The sequence below is a fragment of the Pteropus vampyrus genome, unplaced genomic scaffold (assembly GCF_000151845.1).
Source record: "Pteropus vampyrus isolate Shadow unplaced genomic scaffold, Pvam_2.0 Scaffold43, whole genome shotgun sequence".
NCBI lineage: Eukaryota > Metazoa > Chordata > Mammalia > Chiroptera > Pteropodidae > Pteropus > Pteropus vampyrus.
The window spans coordinates 2,692,472-2,705,299 of NW_011888824.1; the positions used below are offsets into that span (position 1 = coordinate 2,692,472).

A 12,828-nucleotide genomic window follows, 5' to 3' on the forward strand; every position below is an offset into this window, starting at 1 on the left:
ATATTTGCTTAGCTACAACAAACATATCCAGTAAAGTGTTATTCTTTAGAGAGATATATTTTGTCTACCCTGTGAGTACTGAAGCAGGTTTGTAAATCATGCTCATGAAACTGATAGATATAGGGCCTTAAGATTTGTAGATATTCATAATAATATTTGTTTATTGTCTCTGCTTCTCTAAACTACATTGAAAGCTTCTTTGATAATATATCTGCTTAATATAATGCTGGACCCAAGAAAGTGTTCAAAAACATTTGATAAATGACTCAATTAATGCATAAATACAACATTACCCATCTCACCTAGACTGTGTTAATTTCTCTACCTGAATTATTCCCCATAGATCTAAATTTAATATTTCCTTGAAAATCAGCTCAAAATCTATCCTCTTGATAAAAAAAAAAAATTCCCCATCCTTTCTTATCAATTAATCTGTATCATACAATTTATCATTTAAAAATGTTCTTTATTTTATTCTTTTTATGTAGATATATTCATCACATACTTGCTTTGAATCTCCAGAATGCCTAGCATATCAGTAAGTGCATAGTTAGTGCTCAAAATTTTAGCAAACTCTTTCATTTACTTACAGGGTATAAACATACATATCACACGCACATATCTCCACGTATTAAAACCTATCAGTTATTAGGTAAAATTTCCTACAAATAAACAGGCTATTATATAAGGATTCTAACATATTCATTCATTCATTCAGCAAAATGTATGGAGTGCTTACTGTATACAAGACAAGGCCAGCCTTGGGCTAATTGCTGTGAAGTTACTCATTTCTATAACTTCTTCAGGATCTAGCTAGAGCCTTGCACATAATTAAAACCTGCTCAATCAATAAGAAGATGAGGTCTCTGTTCTCAAAGAGTTTATTGCTATTTCAAGACATTCTCTTTCAACACAAGAGGTATTACTAAGCAAAAGATATGTATTGCCTTTTGTTTTCAATACTAATACTTATTTTCTGTTCTCTTATCATCAAAACTGCCTGGACTTTTCCACTTTGAAAAATGTTCAATTTTAGCTATGGTTGAATAGAGAAAGTAAGGAACGAGCAGATGGCTGTCAAAACACCAATGACTACATACCATGGCTGAGAACTTGCACACAAAAATATGCAACTTGGTATACAGTAGACTTCTTCCATGTAAATGCCAAGGGACATCTGGCTTGAAAACTCTGCAAAATCAATTTGATGCTATTCTATATTTGCTCTGTCTTTCACGAATATTAAATTATACTAGCATCTGCTAGAATCCCTGACAGGAAAGGCTATGTCTCCAGAACCATTTCAAATCCTAGTATTTCATTTTCCAACATAAGAAAACAGCTAGAAGCTGAATCCTGACTTACACGAAGCATATCATTTATATGAATGAACTTATTTGGGAAATAGAATCTTTATGTCTAAAAGAGTTAATGTATTCCCCACTCACAATAAATTCCCCTTCTCTAACAAAGCACGTATATATTAATTGCTTATAAACAGTTTTATTCTTGGAGTTTTTTTCTAAATTTCTATAGCTACTATATTAGACTCAATTTTCGTGTACATTTATACAACTGTCTAATGCAAAATATTTTACTACTGTGCTACTTGCAACTTGAAAATATATTTGGTTTCATCAGAATGTCATATAACTTAATAGAGAATACGACATTCTGTAAATTTGTTGATACAGTTTAAATGTATTTAATTAGCATAGATACTATATCTGGTCAAAGTACCTATTTCATTCTACATGAGAGAAAGATAATTGATATCATGATTTTAACTTCACACAACTTTTCATTCTATTTAATATCATATTAAATATGAAATTATGAACACATCTTAGGTAAAACAGCCTAGAGAAAAAGTAAATGACATTTTTTGAGAAAATAAATTAATATTCAAACTAAAACACAAATTCTAGTTCATGGTTAAGTTTGACAGACACAAAGAAATACAAAGATGGTTGGTAAATCTTTGCATTTGTGAGTGCGTGTGCAGGTGTGTGCACAGCAAACACATTTCTATGATTGAATCTGCACTGCCTGTTAAATGTTGCATGGTTGGAAAATGATTCCAAGCTGAAAAAGAGCAAGGACTTTGTTCCACTAAAAAGAAATCACTGTAAATTTTCTCAAGACTCCATAATGTAGTTGGAATGTTTCAAATATAATTTCCTTAACTGAGCAAAAGCTGCCACAGGTATACTGTACCCTGCCTCCATTCTGACCACAGAGCTCACATCACTGCTGTTGAGTGACGATGAAATTTCCCATTCCCCATTTAAAATGCATGATTTTTCACATTATACAGAAAGCAGAAAAAAAGTGGCTCCCTTAATTTAAATTTTTCAATTTAATTTTAATTCTGATATGACTGGTCTCTTTTCCCCATGGACCCTTCTTAGGTTTGATTTCTCCTTGACCTACTAACAAAGCAATTGATGAAAAGAATAATCATAACTATATAAAAGCAAAATGTGATATCTCCACCTTTATGAAAAAACAATAACTGTTCTCAGATCACTATTTTTAAAAATATCCTTAACAAAACCAAAATTTATGATTTAAGCTTTTAATTTTTTAAAATAGTAGCCTGTGTCTGAATACATACTCATTTAAGTGCAAAGGCAAAGTACATGAATATTTGCACTTTTCTCCAAAATTTATTTACTATAGCTAACAAACAACCCAAGAGTGAGGGGAGGAAAAAAGATATTTTTTATAATTAGAAGTGAAAGGTCTATTTTTTGCAAAAATAGCGGAGATACACATTTTGTTTAATTTTTTTTATATTTTATACTACCTCTATTCTCCTTTCCCAATGATTCAAACTAAACTTCTCAAATTTACTCAGATACAGATACTTACTATGTGTAATAGGAAATTACTATCACTGCAAGATTCATTTCTATACATTACGAACCCCCAAACTATTTAGCACTAAATTAATTTTTAAATTTTTAGATGTTAGAAAAAAGCATTTCTTATGCTCTTTTTTATTTTGACTGACTTTAAGCACACTTCTGCCTAATCAAAAAATGGAAAGATATTGGCTATACCATTATTATGATATAACATGTCATAATTCCGTATGCACAACATTCTTGTATAAATTTAAAAAAAATTATCATGGTTTCTACATTTTTTCACATATCATTTGATTTATTTATCTTATATATTCTCTATATAACATAATACTTAAGTAGATTCAATAATGAGGGTGTATTTAAGTTCTATACTAAATTTATGAATTATCTGCTTCTAATATAGGTCAACTTTCACAAATGAAAAGAAAAAGTAAAGCACTTCTTCCAGACTCTTGCTAAATCAGCTGCTAAAAGGCCCTTTCAATCTGAATGACTAGCTCTTATTCATACGCCACTACTCATTTGGTCACTATCATCTGTCTTTAGAGAAGTCAGACCTTATTTACTCATGTTTTTACATAAATATGTGTGTGTGTGTGTGTGTGTGTGTGTGTGTGTAGCACTTATAACAAGCACTATGATATGGAGTGAATGACAAAGACAAAAATATATTGATATAGAATCGATACCTGATGAGCTAACACAGAGAATGACTTATATGGGATTAAGTAAAATCAAGTATACAATACAAATTGATAAGTGATATTATAAATGTTGAAAGGGAAGACATTTAGAAGAGTGGACTGAATAAGACCAGGGACAATACAGCAAATTAGAATGTGATGCTACCAATGCAGGCAAGATATAACCATGGCTGAAGGGAACTGACAATAGATATAGAAAAAAGAGAGAAAAAAATTAAATTTATTGGGGTGACATTGGTTAGTAAAATTATATAGGATCCAAGTGTAAATTCTATAATATATCATCTATATATTGCAAAGTGTGCTGATCACCCAAAGTCCAATCTCCTTTCATCACCATATATTTGATTCCTTTTGCCATTTTTTACCTACCCTTTTCCCTCTGGTAACCACTTTTTCGTTTTGGTTATCTTGTTCATTTGTTGCTTTCAGTTTTATATCCCACAGGTGTGTGAAATTATATGGTTCATGACTTATTCCATCTGACTTATTTTGTTAGCATGATATTCTCAAGATCTTTGAGAAAAGAGGGAAATTTTAAGAGCATTAAGAAGGTAAAAATCAATGAGATTGATACTTCCTCAAATTTAAGGGTAAAAGAGAAGGAAGACTCAAGAACAACCTCCAAGTTTCTTTGCTGGCACTCAGGTAGAGAACACAAAGAGTAACAGATCAGGTTGAAGGTCTAAACTTGGAAGTCTCCAGCATACCCTTGGAATGGATTCCAAGAAAGTGCAGATACACAGGGAAACTCTATGGAACCAAAAAAGAGACACAGTATGGAATTCAGAAGAACATTGGCACATAAGAATTACACACTGGAACCTATCAAGGTTACCCAGAAGAACAAAACCAAAAGGGTAGGAAATAATTAGAAGAAAATGTTTTCTCAGAAGTCAATGGAAGAGAATCCTCAAACAAACAAGAAGTGTTCAGACATGTTAAATGCCACAAAGAATTCGGGAAAGATAGAGAAACATCTTCACTGAATTCAGAAGGTGATCTTAATGAGAACAGCTTTACAGAGAAATGGAAACTGAATACATTTTGTTAACAGTTGAGAAGTGAGTGAATATGAGGCAGCAGGTATGAGCATGCATGCAATAAAGAGTAGAGATTATTTTTTGTTTGTTTTATCTTTAAAAAGATAAAAAATTAAGCATGTAGAATGTAGAAAGGAAAGAGCTAGTAGGGTGACATATTAAAAGAATAACTAGGAGAGAAAAAAATGGATGGAATGAGACCCAATTATGGAATATATCAAATTTAGTATCAATCAATGTTGGCATTTGATGCAATTAGTGTTCTCAATATCTAAACTGAAAGTACTGAATAATTTTAAAATTGATGTTACCTTTGAATACAACAGTATTTTGAAGTTACTGATTCTATTTATTTTTGAGTTATTATTCTGCCTCCTGCAAAGAAGTCCTCTTTGAATAGAGTTCAGTAGGTGCTTTCTAGTTATCAAAACCATTTTCTTTCCTTTTTTTATTGACACACAATTAACATATATAAATTTTAAATGTACAATATGATTCAACATCTGTATAAATTGCAAAATGATCACCACGCTAAGTCTAGTTACCATCTGTCCTTACACAAAGTCACAATTTTTTTCTCGTGCTGAGAACGTTCAGATTTACTTTCTTAGCAACTTTCTAATTTGCAATATATTATTATTGATTATAGTCGCCATGTTGCACATTACATTTCCATGACTTATTTTCTTTTATTACTGAAAAGGAAAGTCTACAGCTGTGAGTTATGTTAGGAAAAGCTTGTGAAGTATGATGATTTTATTTGAGCCCTCCTCATGTACCGATCTATTGATTTTTGTTCACATTTATCAAAATCTAAGAACATACTGACATTGTGTGTCAAAGTACTATTTTTGCTAAACTTTCTGACTAAACGTGATTAAAGTACAATTTCTTAAGCACCAAGAAAATTTTGCAACTGAGAATGAATTTATAACATGCATATCATTGAATGCTTAATTTTAGAGTAAATGAGGGTTTAGAGTGGTGATGAATGCACAATGAGAGATCGTAAATGGAAAGAATTTCTTCTGAATTTCATGAACAAGCAAAAATGGAGAATAAACAAAAATGTGCAACATTATAACATTCACTTTAAGTAAAACAAAATGGAATCTCAGCCTTAAAAACCTCAAAAATGTATGATGTTATCTTAAAGCTTCCTGAAAGATTTTCCTTTTCTTTGGTCTTACGAAGTTTTATTTATATACTAAAAATCAGCAAGCAAAGAAGCAAATATCCTGAACAAACCATCCAACCAACAAGAACAACAGCAAAACTATTTAGACTCTACTCAGTAATTTCTTAAAGGAGAAATTTTTACTAGCATGGTTAATTTTTACTGCTGTTTCCTTTCTCATACTGTTTAAAGCACTGGGGAACTCTCCAATGGATGAAATTTCCTACAACCTTGAAGTTCATAAAGTTGCCTGACATGCCTTATGGCCTATTTTTGGTCATTGGCCTACTTAAAATCACATTCTAGAGGAGTTTTCTGAAAACAGAGGTAGGTAGCATCCCAAATTAGTCTTCTTTTTAAGCCAGTCCTTAAAGAAATAACATACATTTATGTGGAGGAACACAGAAAAGTTTTCTGGCTTTCTTCCTCTTGGCTATTTTACTATTCTCTGATTTTTTTTTTTTTTTTTTTCATCCACAAGTTCTTATCAGGGCAGGACACACTTTCAATTACAAAAAAAGTCACTTAGAGTTTCCTCCTGGGATAATAACACCTGTTCTTGCCTGAGCTATTCAAAGGCATGCTCAGGGCATTCTTTTTCCTTCTTTTTCTCTCCAAAGCTGCTAATTCTTGTGGCTAGGAAACTTGTGTGTGTGTGTGTGTGTGTGTGTGTGTGTGTTTGTAGCAAAGGCAAGAAAAATAACAAGAGCTTCTTAGCACTTGAACATTATTATTTCCAAAATCATGTGCATTTTCTGTAAGATTTAAAGAAATAAACTGTTACATAAAGCATTATTTAATTTACCAGCCTATAATCTACTTGAAGTCAATGAATATGTAATTTCAGCATCTGAATAATTTGCCTTTCCAAAATCATTTTAACTTCTGTATAAAGAAAAGTCAACATAATAGAGTAGTCAATTTATAGATGAAATATTTTGGAATAAATGATAAATATTTTGGAAAAAATAAGCTAAATATTCAACATTTTACTTGCTGCATCTGATACTGTAATTTAGCATCCAAGGCTCTATTATAATCAAGTGGATTGTAATTGTATACACAAATACAAATCCCAAAAGGCAAAGCTTCAGAGTTACTAGGGAATTAAATTTGTGGCATTTTTTCCCCCAATGAATCAGTCATGTGAGATAAACGTTATTCATAAGATGTGATTATATTAAGAGACATAATTTGACAAAAGTGATGGACACTTTTCTTGACTTGTGGTCAAGAACAGCTGTGGCCCCAAATACCTGTAGCCACCTCTCCTCAAGGGATAATTATGGAGGTTACCTCTCTAGAGAAATGATATGATCCCAGAGGGAAAAGACATGAACACATTCTTGCACATAATGCTGCCCCAGTAAAACAACTGGCTCTCTATCGAATCACCCTGTTGCCCTGTCCTCACAGTTTTCAATCATCTCAATTAGCTTCCCAATCAGGTCATTTTAAGACCTCGAAGTGAAATGTTAATAGCAAATGAAAACATGCAGATTTTTTATAGTAAAGAGAACTTCACATAAAAGAAGAGCCAAGATTAAATAGAAACAAAAAATCTGGAAGACAAAAGATCATACAAAGAACTGATAACTTTAAAAAAAAAAAAGGAAAGAAATCTCTAATATTCTTGGAGAGATTCAAAAAGAAAATAGAATAGAGCAATATAAAAAAGAAATATTCCAAATATTTCTAAAATAATGTTTTGATACAACTTTTGGAAGACAGAGTTGAAGATATTGCCTATTAAAAAAAGAAAAAGAAACTAAAATGAGAAGAAAGATGACATAGATCATCCATAAAAGAAGACCAAATTGGTTAATAATGAGCTTCAAGAAGGTGGAATAGAAAAATGAGATAGAATTTATATTTTTTAAAAAAATAGAGAAATTAACCAAACTTTTAACATATCCTGTCAATTCTTCCTTTTAAGACCCCACTCATCGTTTCTGAGTCTTATATTCAAGTTTTCCATCATATTAACTCCCGGACACTTTCAACTTCCTTAGTTACTGCATATGCTTCTTATAACAACATGAAAGATCATCATGTCCTCTTTTAATAAGTCCTTTCCTAAAATACCTCATTTTTGTTTCTTAAAAGAAAATATTTTATTTAGTGTGAGACTATTATTTCACAACCAATTCTAACCTGAAATAGTAAAAACATTTTACAATGTCCACTACATCTCCTCTCTTTTACTCTTGTTCCAAGGCAACTAGTTTTGATCAAGAAATACTCTCAATTTATTTTTTTATCTGTGCAAAATAGATAGTAAAATCCCTTAAAAATGTTCAAATCACATAATTAAAAGAGATGCCATAAGAAACACAGCTGCTGGTTTCAGGATATTAGGTATTTCTGTGCATATATTTAGATTTACAAGATCTAAAATAAGATAACTACATTTGCTTTATTCATCAATTTTAAGGCAAACAAATTACTTGTTTAAATTAACTCTTTCCAGAAACATAAGTATCATCTGCGTTATGAACCATGGCAGTATGTTACCGGCACATGGCATATGCCTAATAAATGGCAGCTATCAGCATCACCTTTATCATCCTCTGGGATGATGCATCTCAACAATTATGAAAATAGTTTTTAAAAAAGTAATATATTATACATTTGAATAGTAAGATTTTGCTAGACTTTATGTTACCAAGTTCAGTTGTTAGATGCCAGGCATGTTTACACAGGTCTTCTACCTTTCATAATACACGTTTGAGGAGTAGGTGAGTAATCTATAGATTTATATATGTACTCTCTTGCTGAAATCAATAGTATTCTTATATACAAAATTTTCTAACTGGGAAGCTGTAATAGGAACATTTATTATATAAGAACATAATGACTTACATAGAATGTTTTAACTTAAAATCGAAGTGAATTGAACTCAATGAAAACCAAGATAAATTCAACAGACTCTGAGTTACAAAATATTTAAAATAATTACTCATGTCAAATTTGCTTACAGTTATTATACTCTATAAGATTATTCAAGAAAAAAATTAGTTTTTATTTTAATTCTTTAAGCGGCTATATAAAATATAACAAAACATAATTCTGTTTTGTGATCCATAGAAAGTCTAAATATAGTTGAATTGCTTACTTAGTATATTTTAACATATGTCTAATATACTACTTACACAACTTCTCCAGATTGAGTTACTTATCTCTAGTGAAGAGAAAATAATATATTTTTTATTTCCAGAATTTTTTCTTCTTTTAAAAACATTTTAAAAATTGGTTATATGCCATATACCAACATATTATATATTATATATACCAATATTTTGTTTATATATAATGCATGTATGAACAAATGCATATTTGTATAATTTCAATGTATATCATAAATATCATAATGTGTTCTCATATTATCAATATATGATCATAAATAAAAACCCACATAACCATTATCTAGGTCAAAAGAGAATATTTCCCATGCCCCAAAATCTACCTTCTCAATTCCTATTTCCACACTCCTCAAAGAACTATTACCCTAACTTCTAACATGATAGTTAAGTTGTATTTATTTTTGAATGTTATATAAATAGAATCATGTAGTATATACTCTTTTATGTCTAATTTATTTTGCTCAACATTATGTTTTAAGATTCATTTATGCTGTCAGGTATAGCAGTTGTTTGTTCATTTTTACTGTTTTATAGTATTCCTTACATGGCCATACCACAAAATATTTATCCATGCTAATACTGATGTTGTTGGTTAGTTCCAGCTTTAGATATTATTAATAGTGCTGCTCTGAGCATTCTTGGGTGTGTGTTTGGTGCATAGGTGCACAAATTTCTCTTTAGTATATGCCTATATGTTGAATTGCAGCATAATAGAGTAGATAAGTAGATAATGCCAAAGAGTTTTCCAAAATGGTTTATAATACATACCTGTTTTTAAGTGTTTTTATATCTAATCTAAATCATAGAGAATTATTTGGCTCTATCTGGTATTCAGATAATGGTCTTGATCTATCGGGCATAATAATTTAAAATAGTATTGTGTTTTATTGTTACCATTGTCACAGATGAAACCTTAAACTGTTCTTCAGCTAGATGAAGGATTCTATGGCATTCAGCATTTAAGCCACAAAGGGCAAAAGAAAATTTTTCTGTCAAATATTGTATGCCATGCAGGTGACAGGACCTGCTTCTTCTAAACGAACTAAAAGAAAACCTCATGCTGATTGAAGTATAGATAAAAGTGGTGGTTTTTCTCAGTTGGATGCAACATATATATTGTACATCACGGTTCCTATTGTCTCCAATCCAAATTACCTCTACAGTAAAAAGCTAGAATACAAATGGCAATTTTAAAATGTACATGACTGCAAAAATAAGTAAACCCACGATGCATAAACAACCCTGCAAGTTAAAAAGTTGTAGTTTTATGCATCATTTCCAATTTCTTGTTCGGACTACATATAAAAAAATCCTTTGATTAGGAACAATGAAAAATACTATATGTATTAAAAATAATACCTTCCTTTGATAGTCATATCAACAATAAAAAACATTTAAAATTCTAGAGTATTAGAGTATTAAATATACTAATAAAATTAGAGTTAGCAAGAATATGATCAATAAAAATAATTATAAGGAGAGTGCATTTCATACTATATATTTAAATATTTAATGCTTCTCATGGTGAAATACTATTGATACTATTATATTAATTATTATTTAAAATACAGTTACAATCCATAATACAGATGGATTGCAGGAAAAAAGCAAAGATCTTTTCCTTGGAATTCAAAAGTGAGGTCTCCTTTTCTGATTCTCTTACCTGCTCTCATTTTACACCAGTGCTTCTTAGATTGGACACATGACCTTGAGGATCTTGAGCAAAGACACTGATGATCCTGATCAGTCTAAACTTGTACTACATGTGTCTTTAAGGGTCAGGGGGACTTTGCAGATATGATATAATTAATTAAGATAACTTCTCCTTAACATCCATATTCTTGGTTTGTACCTCCAAATGAGATTATCTGCACTTTAAAATCTCTATTTGTATTCTTTAGTTAATATGCTTACATTATTACTTATCTATATTGAATTCGATTTCAGCGAATAGTGTTCTTAGTTATTTTAAAAGTGTTAATTGGTTACTTTGAAGCAAATTCCATTTAATTTCCTATTTGAATAGATTCCTGAGTTTTATTTCAAAGCATTAGGCTTGATAATTCCCATGACAAAATATAATACTTAATACACCCAATGCTTGGTTATAGTCTACTGACAATATTGAACACTTATTATTTCATATTCCTTATGTCCTTACCTTTTCATAATTATATTATCATCTCTATTAGTTAGATTTTTTAGTCCTCATTTTAAAGATGGGAGGCTAAGTAATTTTGCCATGGTTGAATATCTAGTAAATGGAAGAGCTGGACACATGTCTGACTCCAGTGAAATATGAAATGAGAATATTTAACCTGCAGATTAGAAATTCAAACCTAAATGGCACTTTTTTTTTATTATTTCAATATGCTCTTTAAGATACAAAACCACAACGTAGTACACTGTGCACAAAATGAAGGGAACATCTCTTCTGATTTGTACTCAGAAAATATCAGAGATCTTAGGATCATCAATGGGCCATTTGAAGGCAATTCTTATATGAGTTCTCCTGATGTAGCTGAAATCTGGATAACAGAATGATTAAATGCAGTTTCTGGTACTCAATAAGTTATTAGCAAATATTTGTGCATGAATGAATAACTATAAAAGGTAGAACCTAGAACTAATCTGACCAATAAAATAGTATAAGTGCAGAGGGAACAAACCCAGCTCCAGGTTTTGCTTGACTATCCAGGCCAGTGTAAAAAGTACACAGGATTCAGAGCTCTTCTACCGCTACCGTCTTTGTCTATACTGCAACCTTGCCACCCGACACCATCGTCCCTGTTCGAGGGCGCCGTGAAGCCATGCACATGCTGCCAGCTGACCAGGGCCAGGGCTGGAAGGAGGACGTGGTGACCAAGGAGACTTGACTGCAGGGTCCTCTCAAGGCCCCCTGTCTGTACGGGCAGCTCCCCAAGTTCCAGGATGAAGACCTCACCCTGTACCAGTCCAACACCATCCTGCGCCACCTGGGCTGCTCTCTCAGGCCGTATGGGAAGGACCAGTGGGAGGAGGCCCTGGTGGATGTGGTGAATGACGGCGTGGAGGACTTCCACTTCAAATACATCACCCTCATCTACACCAACTACGAGGCAGGCAAGGAGGAATATGTGAAGGAGCTATCGGGGCATCTGAAGCCTTTTGAGATCATGCTGTCCCCGAACCAAGGAGGCCAGGCCTTCACCATGGGCAACCAGATCTCCTTTGCTGACTACAAAGTGCTGGACTTGCTACTGAATTACCAGGTCCTGGCCCCTCGCTGCCTGACTCCTTCCCCCTGGCCTATGTGGCTCACCTCAGCGCCTGGCCCAAGCTCAAGGCCCTCCTGGCCTCCCCCGAGCATGTGAACCTGCTCATCAATGGCAACGGGAAACAATGAGAGCTTGTGGCACTCTCAGCAAGAGGCAGGGGCTGCCTGCCAACCAACCCTTTCCCAGAACCAATAAAATTCCCTTGAGAGACAGAAATAAATAAATAAATTTTTTTAAAAAAATAATAATTACACAGGATTCAAATGTCAGATAGGAAAAGATGGTATATAGATGATATACTCATATTATCTTGCTCTTCAAAGGTACTAGGTACCCCTCTATCCTGCCTTACTTACCACTGATGGCTTGCATCATACCCTTTTGAGAAACTAGAAGCAATGAGACAGGAACCCCCTCATGTCTGCAATACCAATATATCAACCTACCAGCATCTGTCCCATACATTCCTCTTTCCATTTTGTTGCTAGAGATGTAAGGTACCTTTTTCTATCAAAAACCAAGCTCTCCATATGTGGTCTACAAAATCTGTATCACAGCCTCTCCCACTTTCGCAAGGACTTTCCTCCTGCAATTATCCCCTCTCTTTCATAAATTACCAGTGTCCTTTTCT

At 32.6% G+C, this 12,828-nt stretch overlaps 1 pseudogene; it reads left to right on the forward strand.

Moving 5' to 3' along the window:
• The window catches only part of LOC105291141, a 23,486-nt pseudogene extending 11,161 nt beyond the window's left edge, over positions 1 to 12,325 (forward strand).
• The last annotated feature ends 503 nt before the right edge of the window (positions 12,326 to 12,828 follow it).